Source organism: Lactuca sativa, chromosome 5 (genome assembly GCF_002870075.4).
Source record: "Lactuca sativa cultivar Salinas chromosome 5, Lsat_Salinas_v11, whole genome shotgun sequence".
Lineage (NCBI taxonomy): Eukaryota > Viridiplantae > Streptophyta > Magnoliopsida > Asterales > Asteraceae > Lactuca > Lactuca sativa.
The window spans coordinates 308232432-308246648 of NC_056627.2; positions in this window are offsets into that span (position 1 = coordinate 308232432).

Here is a 14217-nt window from a genome sequence, read left to right on the forward strand (position 1 = left end):
GTCATAAAGAGAGATGACGCGCTTTTGCGCGTCGTCTATAGACGACGCGCATTTACGACGCTCATTTACAACGCGTAATTACGACGCGCGTTTACGACACGCAATGTGTATCATGGAAGGCCGTGTCATAAAGGAAGACGACAGGCATTCGCGTGTCGTAACCTTACAACACGCGTGTTAATGATACACAATGTGTATCAAGAAAGCCCTTGTCATAAATGAAGATGACACGTATTTGCGTGTCATAATTTTAAATATTTTAAATATATATATATTTTTTTATAGAATTACTAATTTTCAAATTAAACAACATATTCAAATTATCATAATACAAAATAAAATACCATACATAAGAAAGATAATTCATTTAAAAAAAATCACATGTCAAACAAGTTACCTAACATTAAATGTCAAACAACATTACATGTCAACACTAATAACACTTAAAAACATGTTTTTTCCTGCATTTGGAGAACCCACTATTCCTATATCAGCAACCTACTTTAGGTCTAATTCCAAGCACCTGTAAAAGAACAACATTAGAAGTTCAACATTTGCTTCTCCACTTAACCTCTTTATCAAGTCTTGCATTAATTTTGAAAGGAAAACACAAATACTCTCATGTTCATTTTTCAATATGCACATCTTTTAACTTAAATAACTGTTGGAAAAAAAGATGAGGTTTACAAGAAATAGCTTGTTCTTTTTTGTATTCTTAATTTAAGAAGCATAACTTGAAGATATATTAAAAATAACTATCACTAAATTATATATAACTAAATTATATATAACGATTATCTTGAATGCATTGATCTTAGGATCGTCAATTAGATATTATATTTTAAACATATGAGGTTTCCTAATGATAAAATTTCTTCATGAACATATATAACTCAAAATATCTAAATTATCTAAAAGACTATTAAGCATCAACTTGGTAAACTATCATATACAGGCTTTGAAATAAATACCAGCTGGAGCAGCAAACTATTAAAAAAAATCTGCGTTAGACTAATATTGTACTGATCATCTTCTTAGGTTTTAATTGCAACACTAATAAAAATAAAATATCCTCATAATTTTTTAAAATTTAATATATATATATATATAATCGGGTATTAAACGGGGCTGATATTGTCATACCCGTCAGTCCGTCACCGACCCGTACCCGCTTCGGATATGAAAAATAGAATTGGTCCCCCTGATTACACGTCAAGTTGGGGAATACTGCCATGTTCGGGTCGGGTCCCTACGGGTCAAATTTACATCCCTGGTTTCTACATATTTTCCATTTAGATTAGTCTATGCAAAAAAGACCCAAATGCCCCTAAAAATAAACTTGGTATGAGATGAGACTTACACAAGCGGTTGCATTAGTAGTTTCATTTGGAACGATTGTAGGGCTGCAGGCTGCTCACTATTTATTTCAACTTCAAGTCAAGAAGCAATTCTTCTATTTTTTGTGACTTCCATTTATGTAAAACAATATATTATTCACCTTCAAATCAAGTCTTTTGTTGGGGTCCCACTTCCTTCAAGTTTGGAGGCAAGATCAAATGCCTTCAAATATTTTGCCTCCACAACTTCTAGTGCCTACATTTACAAAACGTAACAAGAAATGTTCCAAAGGGCAAAAAAGTCATTTATTGCAACACAAATGGATGTAGTATCTGAATACAGAATTAAGCCACATTTTTTATTGGAATGGTTTTGATTTCAGTCTAAAGAAGTTTGCAAACCCCACCAGCTCTACATCATCATTCGTGACAATTAATTTAGTTAAAACTTTTAACTGTAATTGCTTTTAAAAAGTTTTTATTTCATATTCTTAACAAGTTTACCAAAGAATATCCATCCAGTTGAAACTTCAAAAAATTTAAGTTGAGACTTTTTGCTACAACATCAAGGCATGCTCCTACACAAAGATAAAACTCACAATTAATAAATAAAATACATTACTTTCTTTATAAAATTATAAAATATGAAGAATGGTGGTGATCTAGTGACGTCCTTTAAACCATAAGAAAAGTAGGGAATGGATTGGACAACATTGGTAGCAATGATGGCAATAGAATCTAAAAGGTAACAAATAACATGAAGGAAGAAGATTTTTTTTATGAGTGTGTGTTTTTAAGCAAATAAGGGAGACTAAAGAACTTGTTGTTGATTATTTCTTCTTCTACTACTACTGCTTTATAGGAGGCCAAGAAAACACATGATTATAAAGACTATTTGCATATGAACATTGCAGCATCAAAGATCTAGCAAAAGTACAGGGGTGGAAAGGAAGGAACAAGTTCTTAAATAGAAGGCAAAAAGATAGAAATCGAAGAAAATGGAAAAAAAGAAACATGTTAATAGACAAAAGTACCCCTAAATTAAAAGATGCACACTTAAACATACTTAAAAGGGGTTAACAAGAGAAAACCGAGTCTTCTCCATCTCCCAGGCATTCATCTCTTCTTGGAGAGCCTCGGTGTGGTTTCTGGTCTGAATTATTGGTAAGAATCTCTTCTTTAGACTGAAATCTTATCAAAAAATCATTTTTTTTGTTAAGACATTTTTCAATCTGTCATTAATTACCAAAATAAAAGTTTATTGCCTAGTTTTTAAACTTAAACCTCATAACTCAAGGCTAAAACTCTGCAGAATTTTGAGGTACCTTATTTTATTGAACATGCACTTGAAAAACATAATCACATGGAAATAAGGGTTTTCTGTGAATGATTAACATAATTAAAAAAAAAGTAAAAGGGTAAAATGGTCAGAGTAAAATCCAAGGGAGTAAGTAGTTATAATAACAACAAACAACAAAATTGAAGCAATAACTATCAAACCTTTTCATTCACTACTATTGCTGGAAAAATTGCAGACTGCAGCAAAGATGAAAAGTGTGGTGAAACAAGTCTCCATCCCTGTTTCCAGATGATTATAATTCATTTGTAAGAAGGAATAAAATGAAAACAAATATTAATTGGCTGATGCACTAAATGAAAACTCATTGGGCTAGTTTCTAGAAGTCGAGATATAACATCAAAAGCTAAAGACATAACCCTCTCTCCCATATTATCCAGCTTCTGTGAAAAACACATATTAAAGGTTAAAGATAAAGTTAGAAGCAAGTAAAAATAGCATTACAAGTTCAAGAAGTTAGAAGCAATGTATTGAGAGTGTGTTCACAATAACCAACATTTCATGAAGTGCAAGATATCATAACAGTCCTTGAGTTTCCAACAAACAAATCGCAAAGAACTTCAGTCAGTTTGCTCCCACGATAGTGGAAGAAAAAAAAAGGTAACCTGTTTTATCATAAGGAAGATCTGGAGATCTTCTAGAGATTTCATTGTTAGCAACAGCATAGTCAATACCTCTGTAATTATCAATATGTATCATAGTCAGTAATTAAGAGACATATATGAGTTTTATAGTTCAATAGCTTACAATCCTATATAAATAAAGTGTAGCTGATCTGCACTGGTGGTTTGAAGGCGATGAAGGCGCTTGAGTGTCTTTTTTCTCTTGAGTCAAGACATCTTCACACCATTCCATCCATTTAAAGTCTTTGAATTGTTCATACACTTCTTCTCTGAAAAAGAGATTTGTGATTGTAATTGTAATTCATACACAATCATTTATTTATGTAGTGAGAAAAAACCTACTCTGATTCCAGACATAGCCTTTAGACCAAGTTGCAGGTTTGAGGTACATCAAAGCCTGAAAGAGAGAGAGAGAGAGAGAGAGAGAGAGAGACTAACTGCACGAAAAAAATGTGTAGCTTTAATTGCACACCATAAACTCTCTCTCTAGCTCCACCCTCGTTGGTGTAAAGGTAGAAACTTAATGAACAAACCTATCATAACATAAGAAGAAATCACAATTTGGGTGAAAATCAAGAAAGCACTAGATATCATTCTCAAAGTTCTTTTGCCGGCTGCTATTAATTTGAGAGAAGAAGCAGGAGATAGACAATCCATGTTGAATAACTTACCTGAACTGGATTTCGAGACTCTTTCCATGCCAAGTTTTGAGCTTATGTCTGACTCTTGCTACAAATTAATCGATTTGAGCCCTAGGTTTTTGTTCCGCCTGAAAGTGAAGTCTTTTGATACGAAATCAGAACATACCTCCACCTACATATTAGTTGAATCTTGGAAGAACCTGAAAACTGATTTTACGATCGACTGTGAGAACGTGGGTGAAGGAGGGGGACCTAGGGCTTCTTGTTGGAGGCACTGGAGGTGGGTGAAGGCGGAGGCCCTAGGGTTTCTTGTTGCTAATTCAAAGATCAACATCAATGGTAGAAGGTGGAGGCATCAGTAGAGGGAACAAGGTAAAAAGAGAGGAGATCGAACCATTTAGTGTGAGGGTCGATTTGGAAGAAATCTCAAACCCTTAACCTTAAACATGATGTCAAGCAAATGATCCATAATTTTCTTCGTCTCCGTCAATTCCTTGGGCTCACATAATCGGACGATGGTGGTAAATGAAGCATTCTTCGAGAAGGAAGGTGCATCGCTGTAGTTTGAGGCTAGAAGAGGAAATGAGGATTGGAGGTAGTGGATGTGGATGAGGGGTGGAGACGAGGGAGAAGAAGGTGGGGGTTTAAAAAATTTAGAGATTTCATTTTGCCTCCCAGAAGCGCGTTTCTTAAAAATATATATATATAAAAAGACATTTACAGACGACACACAAGTGCCTTCCGTGTTTTTAATATTTTTACATGAGACACTAATTTAAGGGCACTCAGTAATGAACGACCTAAATCCTTAAAATTTTTGAAGAGATGACACTTTTTTAATGTCGCTCTATAATGCGTAACATAAATCAAAGAGCGTCGTGTTTTACGCGTCATAAAAGGGTCTTTTTCTTGTAGTGATGGGGTTTACAAACCTTGCATTAAGAGGCTAAACACTAGCAAAAGTCACAAACAAAGTCTCTCTCAATATCTCTCACTATATCTCTCTCAAAATCTCTTTCAACTTTTCATGAACAATCGGGTCATCCCGACCCTTAACTTAGTCGAAAACCACTCAAAACGGGAAGATTATTCGAAAAACAGCCATACAAGGCCAAACCCTCTTAGAGCCGAACCTTAGAGCCGAACCTCTTAGGACCAAAGCTACTTAAGAACCGAACTCCCCTTAAAGACCAAACGCACCCTTCAGCCCGAAAACTACTTTGGTTCATCTCACCTTCGATTCGGATTATTCACTTTGTTTCGGATCAACCCCTTCGGACCGAAGCTTCGCCTACTTTCGGTTCATTTCGCCTATGCTTCCCATACACCTTCGCCTGCGAGCTTCTCGGACCAAACCCACTTTCAGTCCTTAACAACATGAACCGAACCCTCGCAAATTCGCTTCTTTCTTCCCGGTTGTCGAGTAGTTTCGCATTTTAGGCCCGTTTTTCATGATTTTAACGGGGAATTTTCACCCAAACTCATATTTTGACATATGAGACCCCATAGATTCATATTTTAATCATATTTTGGGAAAATCTTCATTATAATTTATATATAAGATTTCTTATACAAGACACTATCTAAGAATGGTTAACTTTCCCATAAAGTTATGACAACTTCAGGTCACTATTCATGCTTTATGTCACTATTCACACCTTACCTAGTCAAATCCATATCTTTCTCCCAACACTCCATCAGATTTACTTGCCTAAATCCACTCATTAGATCTCCAAATCCTCACCTATAAAACCCCAAACACATCCACCAAAAATACACTTTTTCTCCCTCCCACTCTTCTCACTCTCTGGAACTCGAGATTCTCCAGGAAGGATTTTGCTTTTACTTCATTCTTGGTAAGTTTTTCATTCCCACTCTTGCATATTCTACACTTCTTCATTCAAGTCATGGATTTCTTATACAAATATCATCATATTTGTTCTTAGGATCTTCAAATCCTCAAGCTTTCTCTAAGTGTTCTTGACTTGGAAGCCTCTTCTCTCCAACATCCATCTCAGGGAATCACTCAAGGTGAGTTCATACCCCAAAAAGGCTTTCTAAGTGATACTTAAAATTCCTGTAAGTTATAACTAGAGTCTCTTGTAGGGAGAGCGTGTTAATTGTATATAGATATATATTGGGATTGACAACCCACACCCAAGTTGCTTGCAACAGCCCGGCCGGCCGGTCGGGGGTGACAGATGTCATAACAGTTCCGATGTCTAAAGAACGTCGCAGCAGGTCTACTCTGTCATAATATGGTTATAGCAACTCACATAGGGAGATAACGACACATATAGTTTACGGGAATTTCTACTTTAAAAAGGGGTTTTATCTATTTAAAATTGCATACATCGTTACAAAGTACAAAGCACACACATACATTCGGTCTTGGGAATTAAGACTACATAACATTTTATAAGGAAAAATATTGGATTTTTCTTTAGTATACATTACATTTACAAACAAAGGTTTTCAAACTCTACATCCAAAAGCTTATGAACTCACCAAATTAATTGTTGACACTCTTTCAAAATTTACTTGTATTCTCAGGTAATCAATAGAAATCGGTGACTACCAACTTTTGAGAATGGAACGCTTCGGCGTTAATCAAAACATTTTGTCATTGTTTTGTAATCGATTTTGAAACATGTAACTTTTGAAATCATGCAACTTTCTCAATTATATTTATAATGGTTGTATTTACTTTGAGCACTATTATACTTGTTGTTGTGATACTATACATAAAGTCCTCTACCCTTGGACGTTTCCGCCATCCTTGGTCTGGGGGTGTAACAAGAAACCATGAGCAAAGATTGGTTGTACGTGGTATACAATATCTTCATCGAAAGAGCTAACTTCATTGCCCTACCGGAGTTTCTATGGAAAGATTTTTGCAAGTTTACAGTCAAGAGGAAACCTAACAAAATTTCGATTCTCATATTTTGGGCTCATACTCTACAACAACTCTACTCTAGGAGATCTGAAGCCATTCCACTAAACTCGGAAATCCGACGGGTATACTGCTCTTTCAAAACTATTAAGACTTATAGGTTACTGATTCAGTCTACTTTCGGACCTATTAGATGTCTACCTGAACATATGTTGTCCACTGTTCCATCCAAATAACCACATCTCAAACATCATCTTGAGATATCGATTTTGTTTGTCCCAACACAACCTGCCCCGATCTTGGAACATATAATCTTGGATGAGAATAAATCTACCACTTCTGGAGGGTGGATCAAACAAATTGCCAAACAGAAGGCATCCCCTTCAAAAGTCCGAGCATAAAAAAGAACCAAAGCTGGTGAATCCTCTTAAATAGATTCACAAATCAACATTCGACCTAACTCTGGGTTACAACATACCCCACCTGGGCATTATTCTGAAGTACCCTTCAGAGCTTCAAAATCACTTACACACACATACACACGGGGAGTCTACTTATAATCTACTTCCATCTTCTCAAAAAATAGATGTTGCTGGTATTGAAGAAAGTCCCTTGAAGCCCCTAGGACACGCTCACGAGTCATATTTGAAATCCCTTTCGTTTCTACACATGCACAATCAGAATTCCCTACATCTGATTCCAAGCTTTCTGAAGCTGGAGTAGTCCCTCCTACTTCAAAAGCCACAATCGGTCTGATACCTGCTTCAAGTACATGAAGATTGGGTATTTTTGACAAAGGTCGATCAGATTTTGTAGACAGGGCTCATACGAGGCATCTGTTTCCAAAATAAAATATGATAAATATTTATCAAAGTAACCTTTTAAAGAAAAGTGTTGCGGAATTTGTTTCCAAAATAAAATATGATAAATATTTATCAAAGCATTTCCAAAGAAATGTAATTCATTATATTATAACATCGGGATGTCATCGTTAATACAGATCAAAAGCTTAAACAATACAACATAGGCTTTACAACATTTATTTATATCTATTGGCCTATAATCCATAATACTCTCGTCAAGTCATCCAACTATGCTCTTGCCACTACCTGTAATACAAGAAACTAAGTGGGTCATGCTTAGGAGTCTGGTGAGCACATAGGGTTTTCAATCCAACAATAAATAAGTTTACTAATTTCATCAAACCAAACAATCCCGATTACCCGTTCCCGTTATTCTCACTTTACGTCCCTAAAACATCTAATATAAGGGACCTAGACTAAGGATTATCATCGGGGTAACAACAGTGCTTATGGGATACCTCAACAGTTTATGTTAAATAAGGCAACCATGAGGGGGATGGAGTTCACCTGGTGAACACTTAGTTCAAATAAACACCTACAGGTTGCGAGCCTGCTAGCGTCCTACTAGACTATCTAGAAAAGTCTGTGGTCCTCATCTATACTCCGCTAAATGACTGGATCATCGTCAATATTGAGGCCTCTCATCATTTTATTTCATCACACACCAACTATTTCATCTACCCATGTTTTACCCAACAGATTTATAGATATAAAATACATATATAGTTAAGATTTGAAAAACGAAGTTTAAATCTTTCATACAACATAGATCTCAAAGCATTATATATATATATATATATATATATATATATATATATATATATATATATATATATATAGTTTAGATCTGAAAAAAAAAAAAGTCTAGATCTGAAATGAGAAAGTTTAGATCTGAAGGAAAAAGTTTAGATCTGGAAGAAAGAGTTTGGATTTGAAAGAAAAGTTCAGATATGAAAAAAAGAGTTTTAGATCTTTCATCTAGCATAGATCTCAAGTAAACATATAATATATACACATTGCACGTAATTTATATAAAATACTTCATATCTATGTGTAAGATGAAAGTGACTATACACTCACTTGATAAGGTGGTGATTCCAAAGTGAACAGTGCTTCGCTTCTTAAAAATATGATTTCTTTTGATGAAACCGGGAGGTTTGCTTGAAAACCGGGTTCTGCGCGGGCAGAGTTTAAAATCGAAAAAATCTTTTTCTTGGAGCCTTTGGGCACTCCGAGGCTTTCTTCTAGTGCTATGGAGGTTTCCTAGGCTTCAGGGTGTTTGGGAGGTTTGGAGAGAGAAAGAGGTGGAAAAGGGTGTGAAAAACTCGACTGGGCTCGCATCTTATTTATAGGCCGAAGATCCTCGGTACGCAGGGCACTCTTCGGATCTACACGGTGCGTTCTAGCTATGCGGGACGCTCCCTCATACACAGCCTTTTCATGCGAACAGGTTTCTACAGCTGGCTGGGGTGACGTGGACCATCCGAGGCCATGTACGGGAACATTGCATGCTCTTCTCCTTTGTGCAGGGCGTTCCCCCTCGTAGACTCGCATTTGACCATCCCGAATTCAAAAATTCATAACTCCTGCATACGAGCTTCTTTTTCGATGTTCTTTATATCCTCGTGTAGGTAGAGACGTACTCTACAACTTTCCTTTAGACTATGCCAGCTAATTTTGATTTTAATTTTAAAGTTATATTTTTAACAGCTCGGGACAGGAAAAGTCCGTTAAGAATTCTTAACTTCTTCATCCGACGTCCATTTTTGTATGTCCTTTTACCAAGACCTTCGATTATCATTTAGGTTATGTCGACTAAAAATCGGTTGATCTACTATTCGAACTCCGGGCTGCATATTGCTACGCTGAAACTTGGAAAAATCATAACTTCCTCATACGAAGTCAGATTTTGGTGTTCTTTTTATGCTCGCTCTCGGTTTAACGGATAATACAACATTCGTTTTGACCGCTAAGGCTAAAAAGTACTGTATCGTAAACTTATGTTTTACGTCACACAGTGTCGTGCCGGTTTTGTTGTGAAACTTCTATAACCCATAACTTCTTCATTATAACTTGGATTTCGGCGTTCTTTATATCTCCGAAATCCTTGTCACAACCATTACAACTTTCTTCATAGGTATCAGGTTTATCTAACATTTTATTTTTTGATGCTTATTTTCATTCTTAATTTATCATATTTTTATAAACAAGTATATAAGCACATAAAATCACATAATTCACATAATATCCATGTTATTCCTTTTTATTACTTCAAAATAGGTTACAATGGTTGACCTTGACTATTACATTATTATACCAATTCTTAGCTCAAAAACACGGGCCTTACAATTCTCTCCCCTTAGGATGATTTTGTATTGGAATCATGCATCAACAAACAAATGTGATAGCGACTTATCATGTCACTCTCTTTTTCCCAGGTGAGGTTCGGTTGGTTCGTATGTTTCCAACGCCCAAACACAAAGTCGATCATCTTGTGTCGTAACTTCTTAGTCTCATGGTCAACATTTACCTCGGGCTCTTCGATTAGTCTCTTATTCTCATCCATACTTAACTCTGAAAATTGGAATTATGTCGGGAACTTCTCCCGTGAGCTTCCCCAGATAACACACATGGAAAGTGTTATGAATACCATCTAGTTCTTTAGGTAGTTCTAGCTTGTAAGTCTGGTTCCTAATCCTCTGAAGAACTTTAAGTGGTCCAATAAACCTTAGACTCAACTTTCCTCTCTTTCCGAATCTTATAAGTCCCTTCCATGGTGAGACTTTAAGAAAACGAATCTCCAACTTCGAATGTCATCAATCGTCTTTTCTTGTCAGCATAGCTATTTTGACAATCTTGAGTTGCTAACACCCTTTCCCTAATTCCCTTTAGCTTTTCAGCAGCCTGCTGGATTATCTCGGGGACTGCTTTTCTCCAGCCTCAAGCCAACAAGACAACATACGGCACTTTTGTCCATACAAAGCATAATAAGGTTCCATCTTGATGCTCGAAGGGTAGCTATTGTTGTAGGAAAACTCTACCAGGGTAAGTGCTCATCTTATTTACCTTGGAACTCTAGGGTGTATGCTCTTAACATGTCTTCCAGTGTTTGAATCATTCTTTCACTCTGATCATTAGTTTGTGGATGATAAACTGTACTTAAACACAACTTCGTACCCATTTCCTCTTGTAGACTCCTCCAAAACCTTGACATGAAACGACTATCACGATTTGGTATAATCTTTGGAGGAACACCGTAAAGTCTGACAATTTCCTTCACTTAAGCATTTGCATGCTTATCCATCGACCATCTCTCATTGGCTGCTTCATTCTTCCTTGGGAGAAGCAACAAAACAATGGTGTTGCAACAAAACATCTCCCAACTCAGGCCAGTTGTTGTTGTTCGGTCGCCGAATGATAGAGACATATATGATGCGAGCAACAAACAATGGTGGGAGTTGGGAGATGACTAAAAAGTGACCCCAAGAAGTGTCAAGAACAGATTGCAAGAATTGGAGATCAGAGACAACCATAATTGTGATCGCGGTGACACCACAAAATCAATGGTGGCTGACGCCGATTCGAAGTTGAGAAAAAGAAGGTATTCAGGCAATAGGCGTCCGACCAAAATTGTAAATTTTATTCTAGATTTTGGTGTTTTCAGTTAACCTATTTTCTCCTTCATAGTTAGAGTATCCACAATGCATAGAACTCTATAGAGTTCAATGGAGTGCCACATCATCATTCACTATTTCATACAACTATATTCATTTTTATCCTACAATGCATTAAACTCTATAAGTTCAATGGAACATATTAAAATATAGACAAAACTGCAAAAATGGTCCCTGTGGTTTGCATTTTTTCAGGAAACAAGTCCAAACAGTGACTTTTTTTGATTCGTGGTCCTTTTGGAGTGGTTTGTATGTGAAAATGGTCCCTCCGAAAATTAAAATGACTATAATACCCTTGGGGTATTTATTTTTCATTTTTCTTTCATTATTCTTAAATTTTAATATTTATTTATTTATTTTAACAATTAAAAAAATAAAAAAGGTCCCACCTCTCTCTCTCTCTCTCTCTCTCTCTCTCTCTCTCCATTTGAAGAAAGAAAGCACCGGTTCTTCCCCCTTTTCGCATTTTCCATGTTCTTCCCCCTTCTTGCTACTGATCGGAGGAAACAACCACCACCATCTTAACCCACTTAATTTTTCGAACACCTCCTCCACCTCCCCATGTCGTGACCCACCACCAGCAAACACCCTTCCCAAATACCTCCGGACCATAACCTTGCTCCTCCCAGCCCTCTCTCTCGTTGAGCTCTTCTGAAAAGAAAGGAAACAAAGGAAAAACCTCATTAATCGGCATAAGGTACAATAAGCTTTTCTCGATTTTCTTGATACAAATCTTTCAAATTACTCGTTGTTATTTGAACTGATCTTAAGAACCCCAAATAGAGATATATTTAGATGTTCGATTTCAAATTTTGTGGTCTAAATTTCAAATCTTGAATCAGGGATAGAAGACATCGGATCAAGAAAACACCTTATTATTTCTGTTCTTTCAAATTACTCGTTGTGATTGTTGGCAAAACCCACCAAACGCCTCCATCTTGTCGTAACCCAGCACCACCAAACGCCATCGTCGTTTCTGCTTCGTCTTGGTCCCTCGTCGAGCATCCACCAACAGAAATTAAGCAGCAAGGCTGCCCACATCCACCAACTATAGCCACCTGTCGTTGCCCTTCCACCGTCGGATCAGGTAGAAGAAGAAGAGAAGGTGGGGTTAGGATCTTTTCTTCTCATCCTGACGCAGACTAAGTCGGAGGAGGAGCGGTCATCGTCTGAAATCTTCGAGCTTCCTTTTGATGCGTTGTTGAATGAAATCGATGGTGGGAGGATCGAGCCGGAGTCATTGAAGGCTAACAAGTGGCGACTGCTTGTATATGTCGAGTGTGTGTATGTATATGTGTGTAGATTCTTTATGGTGATCTGGGGGAGGACGAAGAGAGAGAGAGAGAGAGAGAGAGAGAGAGAGAGGTGAGCCCTTTTTTATTTTTTTAATTGTTAAAATAAATAAATAAATATTAAATTTTAAGAATAATGAAAGAAAAATGAAAAATAAATACCCCAAGGGTATTATAGTCATTTCAGTTTTCGAAGGGACCATTTTCACAAACAAACCACTCCAAAAGGACTACGAAACCAAAAAAGTCACTGTTTGGACTAAAACCCCAAAATTTTGCATACCACAGGGACCATTTTTGCAGTTTTGTCTAAAATATATTTATTTATTTAATAGCTAAAAAACATTTATTTATTTAATAGCTAAACATAAATTAAAAAAAAATAAAAAAAAAATGAAAAATGCATTCATTAAAAAAACAAAGATATACTATAATTAAAATACATTAACTAAAATTCAAATACCTACAAAATACAATAACTACAAAATATTGTATTTTATTTTTATCTTCTCACAACGGTTCCCCTAAATATTTTGTCCCTTCTATGACATGGTACTCTTGTCCAAGAAGAAGATTGACATCTCGTCATGTTTGATTTTTTTCTTGTTTTAAAGCATTTTTTAAATCCAAAGATTTTTTATAAGGTTCATAGTTTTTTTTTATTATGCACATGTTTTTCAAGTATTTCATCAAGTCGACTACTTGATGACGAGGTGGACTTGGAAACCTTACCTTTTATAGCCTTTTTGGCTGCCTTCGTACCAATTGGACGAGTTGTATCTTCGTTATCATCCAAGTTGATAACAGATTGTGCATTAGATGAAGATTTAGATGCCTCGGATGTAGTGCTCATGACTTTCCATATGGGTTCATTTTTGACCAAATTCCAAACGTGATAATGCCTGAAATCTGTAGAATATCTTGCACTATCATGCTCAAAAGCTCCATTTTTTAAATCTTCATCGGACAATCCACTTAGGTGTTGACTTTTCAACACTAAATAAATTTGATTGAATGCTACAACTAGTGGGTTCATGTAATGCCAATGTGTTTTTAGATTTGTTTGAGCTCTTATAGTGTCCGTCGTGTTGGAACTTTGGTAGTATTTGTTGATACGTTGACAAAACTCCTTGTTGCGTTGTGTTGTGCCCTTGATGCTATCTTCTGATTTATGTAACCAAGCTTTTGCAAGCAAAGATTTGATGCTTTTAGTATAACATGTCTTTTCCCATTACAAAAATGCATGGCTGTCATACGCCATTTAGCATATGGCACAACGACTGATCTTTTTAATGAATACTTACGAATTGGTGAAACAAAATCAATCAAAGTCTACATAAATTTTGTAGATGTTAAACTAGGGTTTATTCAAACCATTACATGAGAAAGCCTAATGCTAATGATATCCAAAAGTTATTGCAAAAACATTCGGAAAAACATGGATTTCCTGCCATGTTTGAAAGTATTAGTTTTATGCATTGGCCTTGGAAAATTTGTCCCGTTGCATGGCAAGGTCGATATACTCAGGGTGATCAAG